This window comes from Lissotriton vulgaris, chromosome 3_2 (genome assembly GCF_964263255.1).
Source record: "Lissotriton vulgaris chromosome 3_2, aLisVul1.2, whole genome shotgun sequence".
Taxonomy (NCBI): Eukaryota; Metazoa; Chordata; class Amphibia; order Caudata; family Salamandridae; genus Lissotriton; species Lissotriton vulgaris.
In genome coordinates, this window is record NC_141690.1 from 66,742,727 (window position 1) to 66,757,389 (window position 14,663).

Here is a 14,663-nt window from a genome sequence, read left to right on the forward strand (position 1 = left end):
AGGATCTGTCTAGACCCTGTCCTGTTAATCACAGGGTGAAGCAAAGCAAGCCCTCTTAGACCCCTGCGGTCTCAGGCATTCACATGGGCGCTGCTGCAATCTCCAGCAGGGAAAGGCTTGGCGCGCTTACAGAGCGCATCTACCCTGCGCAATATGAGAGACATAACCGGAGCCTGCAGTCCCGTTTATTAGGGTACCGGTACTCTCCCTTGGCTAATGAGAAGTGCCGGTACTGAGGACCTGAAAATTCAGAAGTGCCGGTACTCAGTACCGGTGAGTACCGGCCCATTTAAAGCACTGGTTGTAAGTCAACCTTAGACCAGCTATCCTAGTAGCGTGGATACGAGCAGTCTTCGGGCTAAACTCTAGAGGGCGTGTTAAGCCAGCTGTTATACCATCACATACCCCTTGAACACCAAGTGAAAGGACACCACACAAGTGTTATGAAAATAAACAGTGTATTTATTTAAAGTCACAACAGCCCTGTACTCTTTATGAGGACAGGGTACTAAGCACACAACAAAACTCTTAGGAAAATACTTCAAGTGCACAATCTACACAAATGCCCGAGGGCACGAAAAGGTAGTGTTCTCGGGCGGACCCGATAAGGTAAGTCGGAAGCGACAGTGACTCTGGACCCTTAGATAAGGAGGCTATGCGGGCACCGAAATGCCGGAGTTACCTAGCCCAGGGGCTGCGGCTGCATAAGTCTTGTACAGACGTCGGGAGTCCTCGCTGACGAACCAGGAGCCGGAAGGAAGGAGTTGCTGGCCGGCGACCAGTGGAGATAGTTCGTAGAGATCCAAGCCTGGATCAGAGATGGATGATACCTGAAAGCAGAGGGGACAAAGTTCGTAACTACTAGCCAGTAGTCAGAGGGTACCAGGAGGGCACCGGATGATCGTCACCTCGACTAGGTGAGTGGGCGACGCTAGGCTCTGCAGTCTCATGGACCAGGAGGCGTTGTCGGCGACCAGGATGGAGGTGCGAGCTGTCCCACGAAGGTTGAAGCTGTCGGCGTCGCTGGGCCCAGGATGGGGGCAACAAGCCTTGGCAAATTCAGGGCCACGTGGTGGACCTAAAATGGCGTCTTGAGTGGACCAGGAGGGTCCGGGGTGCTCCTCTCTCAGAATGGAGCAAAGGCCAGTCTGGAGCAACCAGACCAGCAGCGTTGGTTGTCGGGCGTCGTCGAGAAGGCCACACGCCAGCGGCTAGTAGCCAGACAACGTGATGAGCAGCAAAAAGCAGAAGGGCCCCATGCAGATCGTGGAGATGCTGGGAGGCTGAACTTCGGTGCTGGAGCTGCCCAGGTCGGGGCTTCTCGGACCCCAGAGCACTCACCAGAGGATCCCTCGGTGGTTGTGCTGGTTCAGAAATCGTGCAGGTTCTGATGATGGCCGTTCCCTCGAGGTCTTGTCGCACCCACGGATCTCAGCTGAGCTGACGATGTGGGTAGAGGTCAGAGGTGCCAGGGAAGCCGGTTCTCGTCGAGCTGGGCAGTCGGATCCTTGAGGAAGGACGTGCAGCAAACCGCAGAGTTCTTAGATGGTGCCTGCGGATGCAGGGTGACTACTCCTTAGTCACAAGGGAGAAATCTTGAGAAGAAGTCTTGATTTCCTTTCGTAGAAAGTAGTTTCAGGATTCAAAGATGATCTAATTTGGAAGGGTCCCCGCTCCTGCCTTTATCCTAAAGAAAGGGGTGGGTACGCGACTAGGTCCTGCCCTAGGGGTGGGACCAGGAAGGGGGGTGGTTACACCCCTCTCCCATGCCGGACTTTCCCCAGGTCAGGGGCTGGGGTGCCCCTGAAACTGGTTCTAGATGGCAGATGCGTAGTAAGCACCGGGGTGCCACTCCGCAGTCACCTTCCTGTAAAGCCCTGCCTACCCAGGATACACAAAACCCTGTCTGGGATGGTGCGAGCACCGCCCCGGACAGGAAACCCTTTGTCCAAGCTCTCCTCGCTGGAAGGACTCCCAGCAGCAGGAGGTCAGACTCGTGTCTGTGGTGGCAGCATCCATTTTGTGGAGCTGAGGCTTCAGTTAACTTTAACCGGGGTTCACAGTTACGTACATGTCGTGTCCCTCTAGAAGGGTGGAATGCTAACCCCGTCGCCAGCATTGGTGAGGGGTCAGTATCCCGATTCGTATGACACCTTACTCGACATGTCTTGATAACGCGATACCGAAGTTAGCAATATGGTACGCGTTATCATGGAACAGCCATTGGGACTTGGTTCCGCAAGCTGCAACCGGGCTCGGCTCGTGCCAGAGCCCAATTCACACGATTCCACGCACTCTGCCTTCAGGATTGTCAAGGCCTGCCATAGGAGTGGCTGATAGGAATTCGGGTGTCCATTTGAGGGTTAGATATAGGTAGACTATATCTAAAGCAAAGGGCGAGTACGCCACGTTGCCCCAGCTGTCGTGCAGCCAGTTGTGTCAGATTTAGATGGCCATCCAGGGGTGGCATAATACATGCTTCAGCCCCTGGTAGGCCCTAGGTACACCGATGCCCTGAGTTACAGGGTCTGACAAGGTGGCCCAGTTCCAATTGGGTAAAGCACCTAAGGTACACATATCAATTTAGCGAGAGAACAGCTAGGCTGTGGGTCTGATTGGCAGCCCACAGCCAGAGAAAGTCGTAAACCAGTGAAACAAAAGCAAAAAATCTGGGTGATCATAGGATTGCAGACCCTACTCTCCTACAAAGGCCACCAAACAATTGGAGATATTCTGCTGTAACTTCCAACAAGGGTGCCTGGTTGCCAAGTGACATCGCACTGTGCCAACTACTAGCACGCATTTGGACACACCGCTGTCATGGCCTCACAACTGACTACAGGATTGGACTATGAGGGTGTTGTACATCATCCTCATCCATCGATGGTGCCTGTAGGGAGTATGAAGCACTGCTCGGTGGGAATGAGGTGTGGTTGGCTGACTGTCTAGGAATATGATATGATCCACTACCATTTGCGAGTCAACCTGTCCCTCCACATTTCTGCCATCATCGTTTTCCTCAGGTTGATCTGTTTAAAAAATGGACTTACAATTAAATTTGATATGAGGGAAAATCCCATCTTTTATTTTACTATCATTTGTTTGATAAGTTTCAAATCTGACTACAGTGATTTCATTTTTAACTACATGTCCCTATGATGGTCTTTTTTACGACTCTACTAAAATAAAAACTCTGCATTATGTGTCTCGATTAATGCACATAGAAGACAGTTTTAGGGTAACAGCTGTTAAAATACAAAACCTTTTACACTGACTTTGAAGTGTTGCAGGTGCTAATGTATCAATACTTGCAAATCCCACACATCTCTTTCATTGACTCCAGAGTGGTGGGTGGGGACACAGTAGAGGGGCCATCTCCAGTAGCTCAGAACTCGCTCAGCTGCATAGCAACCTTCATTTGTGCACAACCTAAGGCCATACTGCCTCTTCCTGATTTTGACGATGGAGCACTGGGTTACAACTACAGTATTGATTTTCTGCTGCATCCCCGGCCAGATTTTCTTTTTCTGTGACACTGGGAAAGTCGTGGATGACCTTCCAAACAGGAGGTCATAATTGCTGCAGTATATCTCAGTCAGAATCTCAAGTTCTTTTTCGGAAACCTTGAGATTTCTTTTTCTTACCTCTGCCTCCTTCGCTGGGTTTTGGCTACTCATTGCTGGGGTAGATAGATGTGGCGTGCTGAAATTGCACAGGCAGCTGTTCACCTCCACTTTGTCTGCTTTCCAGGCTTGAAATGAGAAGCACTTTGTAGTATTGAAGTTATTACTCAGACCAAGAAGTGTTTTTCTGTTTTTGCGGTCATGCTCACAATTTGCATCCTGGGTAGACAAACAAAACGTGATTTTTAACAAAGTACTAGACTCATTTTGAGAGTTGGAAATACATTTCAGACTCAAAAATGGGTTGAGCGATTCATACCAAAACGCAACTAGGAAGAGGCGTACAAAGGGAAAGTATTTACTAATTGTGATTCGGTATAGAATGTGTCAATGGTCTGCAACTACAAGACCAGATACCAACACTTCAAAGGAAGTGGGACCTGATTTGAAAAGAGGAAAATGTGCCTTAGTACCTCGTCTCATTTGAAGAGGGCGATCGCGGCAGCAGCAAGCAGTGGTCCAGGGGACCACCTTCACCTCCTCCTAACCAACCCCCCGCTCTTCGCTACATTGCCAAACAGGAAACTTTTTTTTTTAAAGCAGCACTGGTTCCTTTAAGAACCACAAGCTAATTTCTTAAATAAAAAAATAACTTACAGTTTGAGAATGAGAAAACAGGCATTGTGGTCTGCATTTTTTGAAAGCCATCACCATTGTGCCAATCGTAGGGGGGTTGCAAATAGCAACTGGCCTTGGCCTAATTAATATTCATAAAGGAGGTTGTCCCCCGACCCCTGCGATCGAGGATTTAGCAAAATGGCCTATTAGTACAGAAGACCCATTGAAAAATTAGAGACAGGTCTCAAAATGTCAGTGCACAATTTGCGACCTGCCCCTTCGTACATCTCCAAGGGCAGATTTACCAGGCTTAGATCTGGGGACCTCATAAGAAGGCCCCAGGTGGGTATACAGTGGACCTGTGAGTATACAAGTCAACATTCCCGATTTAGGAAGGAAACGCAATTTTTGAAGCAACAGAATGTTTTTATTTTACCATTATGTCACTTGGAAAATTCTCCACTTGCATGCACGTTAATGGAGAAACTAATTTTTCCCAAATTTGTTTCTGTTAATTGGCAGAGATGGTTTAACTAAGGAACTTTCAGGCACAACGTGCCTTTCCCACCATTTTTATTTTATTAATTCTTGAATGTTACATTTTCGTTTGGCTTTTTATGGCTACCGTTTGTGTGGCCTCTGAACCCGAAGTCCCCCTCAAACTGCAAATTAGTGATCCTCGGATATACCTTTTTGGTGTTCCCTAAGTGAGACCTGGCTGGTAGCAGGTTTGTGTGTTTAACATATTCCCAAATATTAAGTGCATTACATGTGCAATGCCTGATACATTTACCCACATATGTGCGTACAGTATACGCTACGATTTTACTACAGGTGCATCCATCATTGGGGTTACTGTAGCTGTTCGCAAACACTTCTTTTTAAAAGAATGTGCGTTGCAAAATTGGGATGGGTGCTGCCTAAAGAGAGCTACCCCATACCCCACACAGGGTTGTCTGAAAATGAATGCACAGGGTTGCCCACCACAAAAGCTCACTGAAGGGTGTACACGGTCATCTGTACATAGACAGGGACAAAACAATCTTCCCAGATTCCTCTCTGAACAGCTCAATGGCCAGCGACGGCTCGTGGAGGGAGTTACGGTGGGGCAGGAGGGTGGGGAGGGGGAGGGGCAGGGTGGAGGTTGCTAAAAACCGGCATATGGATAATTGCAGGTAAGTAAACAATTTGATTAATAAAACGAATTTCGTAGCTCGCACTGCATTGCATTTTGCAATGCAGTGCGAGCTACGAAATTCGTTTTATTAATTAAATTGTTTACTTACCTGCAATTATCCATATGCCGGTTTTTAGCAACCTCCACCCTGCCCCTCCCCCTCCCCACCCTCCTGCCCCACCGTAACTCCCTCCACGAGCCGTCGCTGTCAATGGCTTGAATCTGCAGCATGCACTGGTTCTGACTGGCAGCCAGATTTGGTAAACTGCCTAAGTTAGACATATGAATATGAGCTTCCTTGAAGATTGTTCACCATCTTTTGAACTGTCGGCACTGCAGCTTCTTTTCAGTTTTGAGAGCATGTATGTATGTATGTGTGTTCTTATATAGCGCTCGACTTACCCTAGGGCATCTCGGTGCTTGCATTGGGAACCCGTCCTGGCTTTTCCCTGTGAGATAACCCGCACTGGGCATCCCCAAGGTGAAAGCCAGGCATCCCGCCACGGGGGGGCATTGTGGAGATTAAGCAAGCTTATTGGTCAGAGCTGCATAGTGTGAACTCGTGCTTAGAGTGGGCACCGAAGCGAGAATTATTGAGTCCGTGGACAATTGGGCTCAGGGCCCTGCCGCGTCGGGAATCGAACCCTAGTCCCAGGTCTGACCTCTGCTTCAGGGTATGCCTCCTCTAACTAGTGTGCCACACTTCTCCATGGAGCCGAGTGACTCATTTCCTCCTGGCTAGGAACAAGTTTGCCGGTCCCTGTTGAATGTCTGTTGCATGCTTTGCCGATTTTGTTGATCTTTCCTGCATGGAAGCACCGAACCAGCCCACCCAGAGAGTCCAAAGACGCACACGCGTCACATTGAAGCACTGTCTAACTCTTATCAGAGACCAGAAGAGGGCTGCCCTTGAAAGACTACTGAATGATCACTCTGCCTTATGTGCACACTCACTCTTTGCACTATTGTTTAATATTTTCAGTTTTTGTATTTGTCGCTCTGTGATAGGGTAGTACAGCACTCACCTGACCCAGAGACTTTAGGGTAACTATGTATTGCAATATCACCATTGTGTTAATCAACACTACTGACCCTAAACTCAGAGGGTAAGCTTACCCTTCTGGAACCAGCCAATGCATTGCTTGAACTTTCAAGACACTTTACCATTCCTTTGCAGGTACACTTTCAATCATCTGCCATTGCTTTTGTCTTGTTTTTGACTTGTTTTCTGTCTTTACAAATATTAGGGTAATCCTCCTCTTAGTCAGCATCACTCTGGGCCTAGTTTCTTCTCCCATGATCCCCAATAGATGCTCCACACTGAAAAGCTTTGTCTGTAAACTCATCAATGTACTAATCTCTGGAGTAACAGAATGCCATGCATCATCAGTATGAAAATAAACTGTTCATTTCTTGTGTGTGTTGGGACAGATAGGGCTGTCAATCTCAAATCTGGGGAACCAGGTTCGAGTCTCGGCAATGGTGCTCAACATCCTGTGATTCTGGGCAAATCACGTAATCTCACGTGCCTAACAAAAACGTTCGGGTCAAGTTCACGCTATATAATTATTTATTGCGTGATTTAAAAAACCATTGCAAATACAAAACTTTAAAAAAAGATATCAAGATTTCATTTAAAATGTCATAATTCATAAAAACCAGTAAGGGTAGCAATAACATCATAAAACCAGTAGGGGTAGCAATAACAGGTGGAACTTATCAAACATTATGCCAATGGGGAATCGCATGCTGTCGGCGCCTCACTGAGTTTTTTAGCAGCACGCACCATAAATTTAACTAGGGTACAATTTAGTTTAGTGTTCCTAGGATCAAGGCACGCCAGGACTGCTGCTCTACAGCTTCTGATCATTTTTATGTTCCAAAGAGGCTTGAGCAGGCCCCGTCTCTCGGTCAGCAGTTTTGGGCACAAGCAGACAATATATGTAATGTCTTCTTTATGATTCCCACACAGTCGGCATAGGTCGCGTCCGAGCTCTCTTTTCCATTTTGGCCAATGAGTCAGCAAGTTGATAGCTCCCAGTCTCAACTTTAAGAAACTTAATTTGGTTTGTACACTAAAAGATATGGTAAGGTACGGCTATGGGATTAGCAGGGCATAGGATTGAAGGGTCATCCACCCATGACTTCTTTTTGCAAGTGTAGCTTTATCTTCCAAAATTGATAGGTGTTTAGTGCTGATTTTCGATAGCCTTTTGAATTCCATTTGACTGGCGTGCAAGTTCCAGAGGTCATTTAGGCATAGGGTTGTTAGACCTTTTGACCAGTAGTCATGTCCTGCTTGCCATGAGTTATTGTCAATACTGGCCCACAGGTGGTGCCCTAGACTTCCCTCTTTTGATAGCCTCAATTTGTGACAGCACACTAGAAAGTCCATCGCTCTAGCCAATGATTGCTTGCAGATGCCTAGTTCCAACCTAATTTGTGCCGGTGATGTGTGGGTTGGTAATTTAAACACTGATCTATAGATCTTAGAAATGATTGTGTCCAGTTGGCAACTGTCCAATCCTTTTAGAGCTTCACTACCATAGGTTAGGGTGGGAATGATTTTTGCCTGAGCGGCCTGTAGTGTAGGTGCAAGAGTTGGGCCTTGCATCTTCTTTTGGATTAATCCAATTGCAAATGCAAGTGCCACACCCTTCCTTTTTTGTTCTTCAAGGTGGGATTTATACTTTTCATTATTGTTAAAAATGACTCTGAGGTATTTCTGGCTGTTTGATTCGAAAACTACAGGAAAAGAAAATAGTTAGTACATGCTCAACCAAAAATTGGCTCTAAACCTGCATGCACACCTGCCATCGTAGACATGGCAAGTGATGGTTCTGAATTGTACAAAGGAAATTTCACGATGAAAGACTTGGTCTGAAGTGATTCTTGATTTGGAAAATTATTACTGCTTGTTTCCACTCTAAAAAGGTTTGGAATATGCTTTTCAAATCACACATTTCAAGGTATTTTTCAATGAGCATTTCATTGAAAACCAGAAGCAATAAAACATATACATTATGCCACTTGGTGAGAGCCCCACACTAGAACACACTTGCAGTGTTCATTGTTCCAATTCATGTTAAGAGCACAGGGATTACTTCTGGTGAAGCTAACATATTGCTTCCACACTGCTTCATATTTGTAATACTGTTTGAATGACATTTATGCTTAGGATTGTTTTTCCTGCTTTTAAGCATGCATATTTAGCTTTACTATTCATAGTGGATTGTTCAGTTTAAATTTGCTGTTTCTCCCATTGCCAATTTGAGTAAGGAAGACACAACAACCAATGTATTGTGACAAACCCTATTAGGTTTGGTTCTTTTTTAAGTGTCTAACATCAGGCAGTACTGGGGCTGGCTCTAAGCAAGAGCCCCCCTTCATCCCTACTCTCTACTAAATAGCAGTGCTCAAGAGGAATTAATCACCAGTCTGTAGCTAATAAGGTTCATGGAACTTCTAAAAGTATCTGTCTCTCTCTATCGTCCTCCCTTCATTGTCTGGGTCCCCACTCTCCAGCTACAGGAATATATGCAATATACTTCCAGTGTCTGGGCAGCTATCCCCATCTGCCCCACAGCCCACCCCCATCCAATTTTGAGCCACGCCACAACCAGGGGCATCCTAAAGGGATCCCACTTCACTTGTGTAATTATTACTGTGCGCCAAACTATAAAGGTGCACATTAAAAGGCATCCGCTCCAGCATTTTCATAATCTCCTTTTTGATGTTTGTATTATTTGCCCTGTATATTCCTCTCACTTGATATTGTAATAGTAGTTGCATTTATATAGCACCTACTACTCCAGACAAGGTGTTGAAGGTTGGTGCTAACTTCAGAATCTCATCTATTATTTCCGCCAGCCTTTTGCATGAATTCATAACCCTCCCACTAAAGATCAGACATGCCTCCTATTAACCCAATCTACCTTATAGAAACTTTTGTAAATTAATAGAATGCTGTCCCTAACAGCACTAACTAATCCCTAATACCCACTGAGAAACAAACAATAACCTTAAGTTCCGGAGCAGTGCGCTGCTCTGCATAAAGCGATTTAATGCCTTGTCAAGAGTAGTAAGCACTATATAAATGCAATTACAATAGAATATAAATAGGTATCATCCTGGTTCACACTGATACTAATCCTATAACACTCAGTGGTCAGAAAGTCGATTGTAGCTCATACAGGCTGCATAATAATACCCTTATACCGACTGACACCCTCACATTCATATGGACTAAAGTACAAGGTGTCATACCCATCAGCTGGTACAGCAGTAGTCCACGGCAATAAACCACTCATCATCAACTGAACAGGTAACGGATAACTGAAGAGACTTGCAGTAGGAAGCTATATATTATACCAAAGTAAGGTATAGTGTGCACAGAGTCCAGTGGAACCCCAAAGGTAGAAAGAGGTAAAAGTGGATAATACCTTACTCTCTATTTGTGGTAGTGTGGGCGAGCAGTAAGGCTTTATCAGAGGGTAGTGTTAGGCATTTATTGTACACACTCAGGCAAGAAATTATGTCACACACTCAAAGACTGAACTCAGACCAATTTGTTTGTATAAAAATATTATTTAGTTATATTGCATTTTCTAGAACAAAGCCAAGCCTCGTACAGGTAAGTATAATCACTTAGCAAGAATAATGCAGGTTAATACAGTTTGAATGTGAATGCAATTGGATTGGTCCCAGGTAAGTCATTTGTTAGTAAAGCAGCTTATATTACTTTCCAGTTACTTTACAGATTACTTTTCAAGTTACTTTTCAGATTGCTTTTTAAGTTACTTTTTCTACTCTGTGTGACATACCTAGATATCACACTGGGACATTTCCTGGAGAAAAGGTAAGTAGATCAGTTTTTGTATATTTCCAGTTTCTTAGAGTTGTATGCAAATAAACTCCATACTTGTTTCTTGATGGGGTTAGAACAAGGGTTGCACCAGGGTCAAGGATGCACTTTCAAAGCACCCTCACCAGCACAAGGTGGGCCGGGAGCAGAGGGAGCAGAGTGCTGATGCCCAATGTTATACAATATGGGTTAGGGGGCCTACGGTTGGTGGCTGCTTATTAGCAGGCCACAAGGTAGTAAAAGCAAAGCTCCTGGACTTAAGCTCAGGGCAAATAGGGATCCAGTTAGTGCACAAGGTGCACCCACAGCGGCATAGGGGCGGCCATGTGCAGAGTGCTGTTTTGGCGTCGGGTGCCCTGTTGTTTTCAATTGGGATTGCCGGTTTTTGTTTTTGGCTGCAGGCTCGGTCCAGGACGACTTTCAGGAGGAACCAACAGCTAAGCAGGTAAGATAAAGGGCTTGTTGGACGTAGGTGCACCTTCTTCATGGCACAGGGCAGCTGGATTCAGGGGTGTCTTTTGAGGTCGGATTTCACCTTACTGGGCCACTTGCAGTTGGGGGGTCTCCATGCAGAGGCTACACGCGACGTTGGGGAGTCCTGGGGGGGCTTAACCCATGGTGGACTAAAGCACTGGCGGACCTCACAGGGACCGGTGGGCCACTCGGACTCGGGCCTTAGGCGTCGGGTGCAGTAGTGGTTCCAGGCATCGGGTTTGTTTGCCCTCAGCAGTGTCAGAGTCTATCTTGGGAGTTTCTATTGAACAGTGCTGCTGTTCACAGGAGATCTGGTCTTTGTTGAAGGTTGTCAGTCCAACCAGGGGTTCTGGAGGTTGCTGGCTGCAGGACAAGGTGAATTTTGGTGCAGAATCTCTGAAAACTGCAGACGGGCCGGTAGGGCTGGTGAAAAGTCACTTCTTCTCTGTGGTCTCCTCTGCTGGGTGTCTTCTTTCATCCTTCTTCGTAATCTGTCTTCTTGGTTCAGCGCTGCCCCCCTAAATAGTGTATTTAGGGGGTCTCAAGGTCAGTAGCCAATAGGCTATTGACCTTAGTGTGACTACACCCTTGATATGCTCACCCGAGGTTGGGAAGTAGGCACAATACCTAATCCTGGTTGGAGAGTGCCTGCCATCTGTAAGATGGCGGGCTTCACCTCGTCTCCCCCACCTGAGGGGTGGTATTGACAGAGGGTGTTCTAATTTTTCCTGCCTGTCATCCCGACGAAATGGAGGGGAGACAGGAAGGGGGCCTGCTCCTGATAGCAGGAGAGGCTTGGGGTCACATTACAAAGGTGGCAGGGCCTTGGAAGCTCCCCTGCCACAGATGATTCTTCCTGGCCTGGGGAAGGTGTTACCACCTCTGTACAGGAAAGGATTTTTTTGAGGGAACCCACCAGAGACTGGTGTATACTAAATTCCACACTGGCATCAGTGTGGGTTTATTCTGCTGAGAAGTTTGATATCAAACTTCCCAGAATTCAGTAAAGCCATTATGCTGCTGTGGAGTTTGTAATGACAAACTCCCAGACCATATACTCTTTATGGCTTTACTGCACTTACAATGTCTAAGATTGGACTTAGACACTGTAGGGGTACAGGGCTCATTCACCTGTACCCTCACCAATGACATAGTGCACCCAGTTAGAGGGGTGCCTTACCTATACCATAGGCAGTGGGTTGCAGGCATGGCACACAGTGTGCCAGGTCAACTCTTCACTTTTCGCTGCACCAAAACATGCAGCCTGCAATGGCAGTGTGTAAGTGTTAAGGTAAATGCCCTCTACGGGTGGCACATTATTACTTAGAGGCCTCCCCTGGTCACAGTGCCCTTGGTACCCATGGTACTTACATATGGCCAGAGAGGTGCCAGTTGTGGGTATAAAGGTACAGTTCTGGGAAAGAACACAGGCCCTGGAAACTTGACTGGCAGGGACCCAGGGCACATCAAGTCAAAGAGCATCATAGATCTGGCAAAATGTGGAGGGGTTACTGCTACAGAAACCCAGGTTCCTACACAAGCCCACCAAGCCCAAAGGCCAAGAGACTCACCCAAACCGAGTGAGTCTTCCTAGTCTTTCAGGCGAGGAATAGTAGAAGAAGTGGTTTGAAAGTTGTAGGGCCTACTCTGCCTTACATCCTTCTGTCCAGGTCAGTCCCTTTGGGGAGCTGGCCAACCTCAACCGTTTCAGGACCTAATTCCCAATGCTCCTTTCCTAGCTCTTTAGTGTCTTTACCCCATCTTTTAAGTTTGGGTTCAGAAGTGCCTACCTATGCAAATTCTAACTTAGCTAGGGCAAACCCCAGGTTACCCACAGCTTGAGTAACCCCACCATGACCAATAGGGTCAGGAGGCCTAACTCGCTAGTTGGCATGGGACTAGGCCACCATGCCAAGGGCAGTGCTGCCATGAAGGCTAACACCCAGCAGAGGCCACTGACAGCTGTCAGTATCCAGAACCACACCATTAGCTATTCACTGAAAGGTGAAGTGGCTAACTCACAGGCTTCTTTGTGTTCTGGTGGCCTGTCTGCTGTTTTAGGGTTGGGACCACTACACTTTGTAGTGAACACCCTTCTTCCATCCTCCGTTCTGTCAGGTGAGGAGCCACCAACCAGGCTGGACAGTTGCCTGACTAGTGAGGTCTTTTTGTACGCTAGGAAGGACTTCACCACTGCCAACTTTGGAGTTCTCCCTTACTGGGATAGATTTTCTCTGGCCGACTGGAACTGTGGTTAACAGTTGTCCACCTTTCCTACACTGTCTTTTCTTTTTCTTTTGGGGCTTATCAGCCCCCCAAGTTCTTTGGATGAGGTCTGACGCTAGACCAGTACCTCTCTATGACTCGGACCAACCTCTGGGTGGTCATCCCCAAGGAGACAATGAAGAGGGAGGTCTTTTTTGACTACCGCCTTTCTCCAACTAAGGGACCCAGCTATTTCTACGGGTACTAGAGCCACAGGCCTAACAGTGACCTCCCCTTGGATAGCCCTCACTTTTTTTGTTTCCACAGGGACATACTGGTTTTAGAGTACCAACCAGTATGCACCACAGTGTGACTGTCACGGGTATCTCTCAGGGCAGTGGCTGTAATTCCATTCACCAGTAGGTGGTGGAAGTGTCTACTCCCCTCTGGAATCTCCAACTTACCTTTTGGGTGCATTTTCCAGTTAAAGGCTGGGAGGCCTTCCTCCTCTGAGGAATCACCGACTAAAGCTACACTTGCAACCCATGGAGGTCACTATGGTCTCTGATTTTAGGACAGCTAGGGTCATTTGTATGGTGTCCTGTCTTTTGACAGTTGTGACACCATACCTTGTTGTGATCCCACTCTTACCTTGTTACCCAGTTTTAGTTTATGAGGTGTCTCTGGGCCCACCCTCCTGGACAGTTTTTTTGGGGGGGTACCTAAGACTCCTTACTTTTATCTTTAAGAGGCTCCCTGTCTTTCCTCTGGGGAGGTTTTGTAACCCCTTTCTTTTGGTCACCCACAGTGGACGTCATGGTACCCGTGTCTTGACCCAGTGGACCGCCTTCTTTTCCAATCCTTGGGGAGAAATTGGACCTAGGTCTACCTGATACTGATGCAACTTTTCATCAATGCAATTATTTAATATGTGTTCTTTCATAAACAAATAATAAAGACCATCTTAATATTGCACTTTACTTCCCGTCAACCAGCCACCTAGTGTTTTCACTGAGTAGTCCACAAAATCCACCCAGGGCAGACTGGGTTTTCTGAGCCCCCCTGAATTCTATACTCCTCAGTAGTGCCTACACGTGAACCATACTGCTGACAACTGCAGGGCTTTAATTTAGACCACCAATGCAGGTCCCGACACGCTGCATACTAATACTGCTTCTTGACATCTCCCTATGACAATCGGCTAAAGGATGATAATAACAAAGTCCATCCCAGTAGATCTTTCTGCCATGTCTTCCTACAACTATGCCTGGTCAGGACCATAAACTTTAAACACAGTATCTCAGAATGAACAATGCAGTGTCAACCCCCCTCTTCTGCAGCATGTTGCAGCAGGAGGCCTCATGAGTGACTGGGATCAAATGATAGTAAGGGAGAGGTAATAATGGAGAGTATAATAGGGGTTTATTCAATCGTCAAGCTAACTGTTGCCACGCAAAGTTGGTGCAGGCCACAGTGGAGTAAGTAGGGTCTGGAATCCCAGCACCCAAAAAAGAGGAGGGAGGCAGAAGGGGGCATGTATCCTTGCTCAATGGCCAGATGGGGCATGTAGGGGGCAGATTAAGCCAATAGGTTGCATATCCGGTACCTCGAAACATCGCGCGAAAAGGGCAGAGTGAGCATAGCGGGTTGGATTTCCCTTATTAAAATGTTAATTTTTTCTAAGCTGCTCTTCCTCAACATA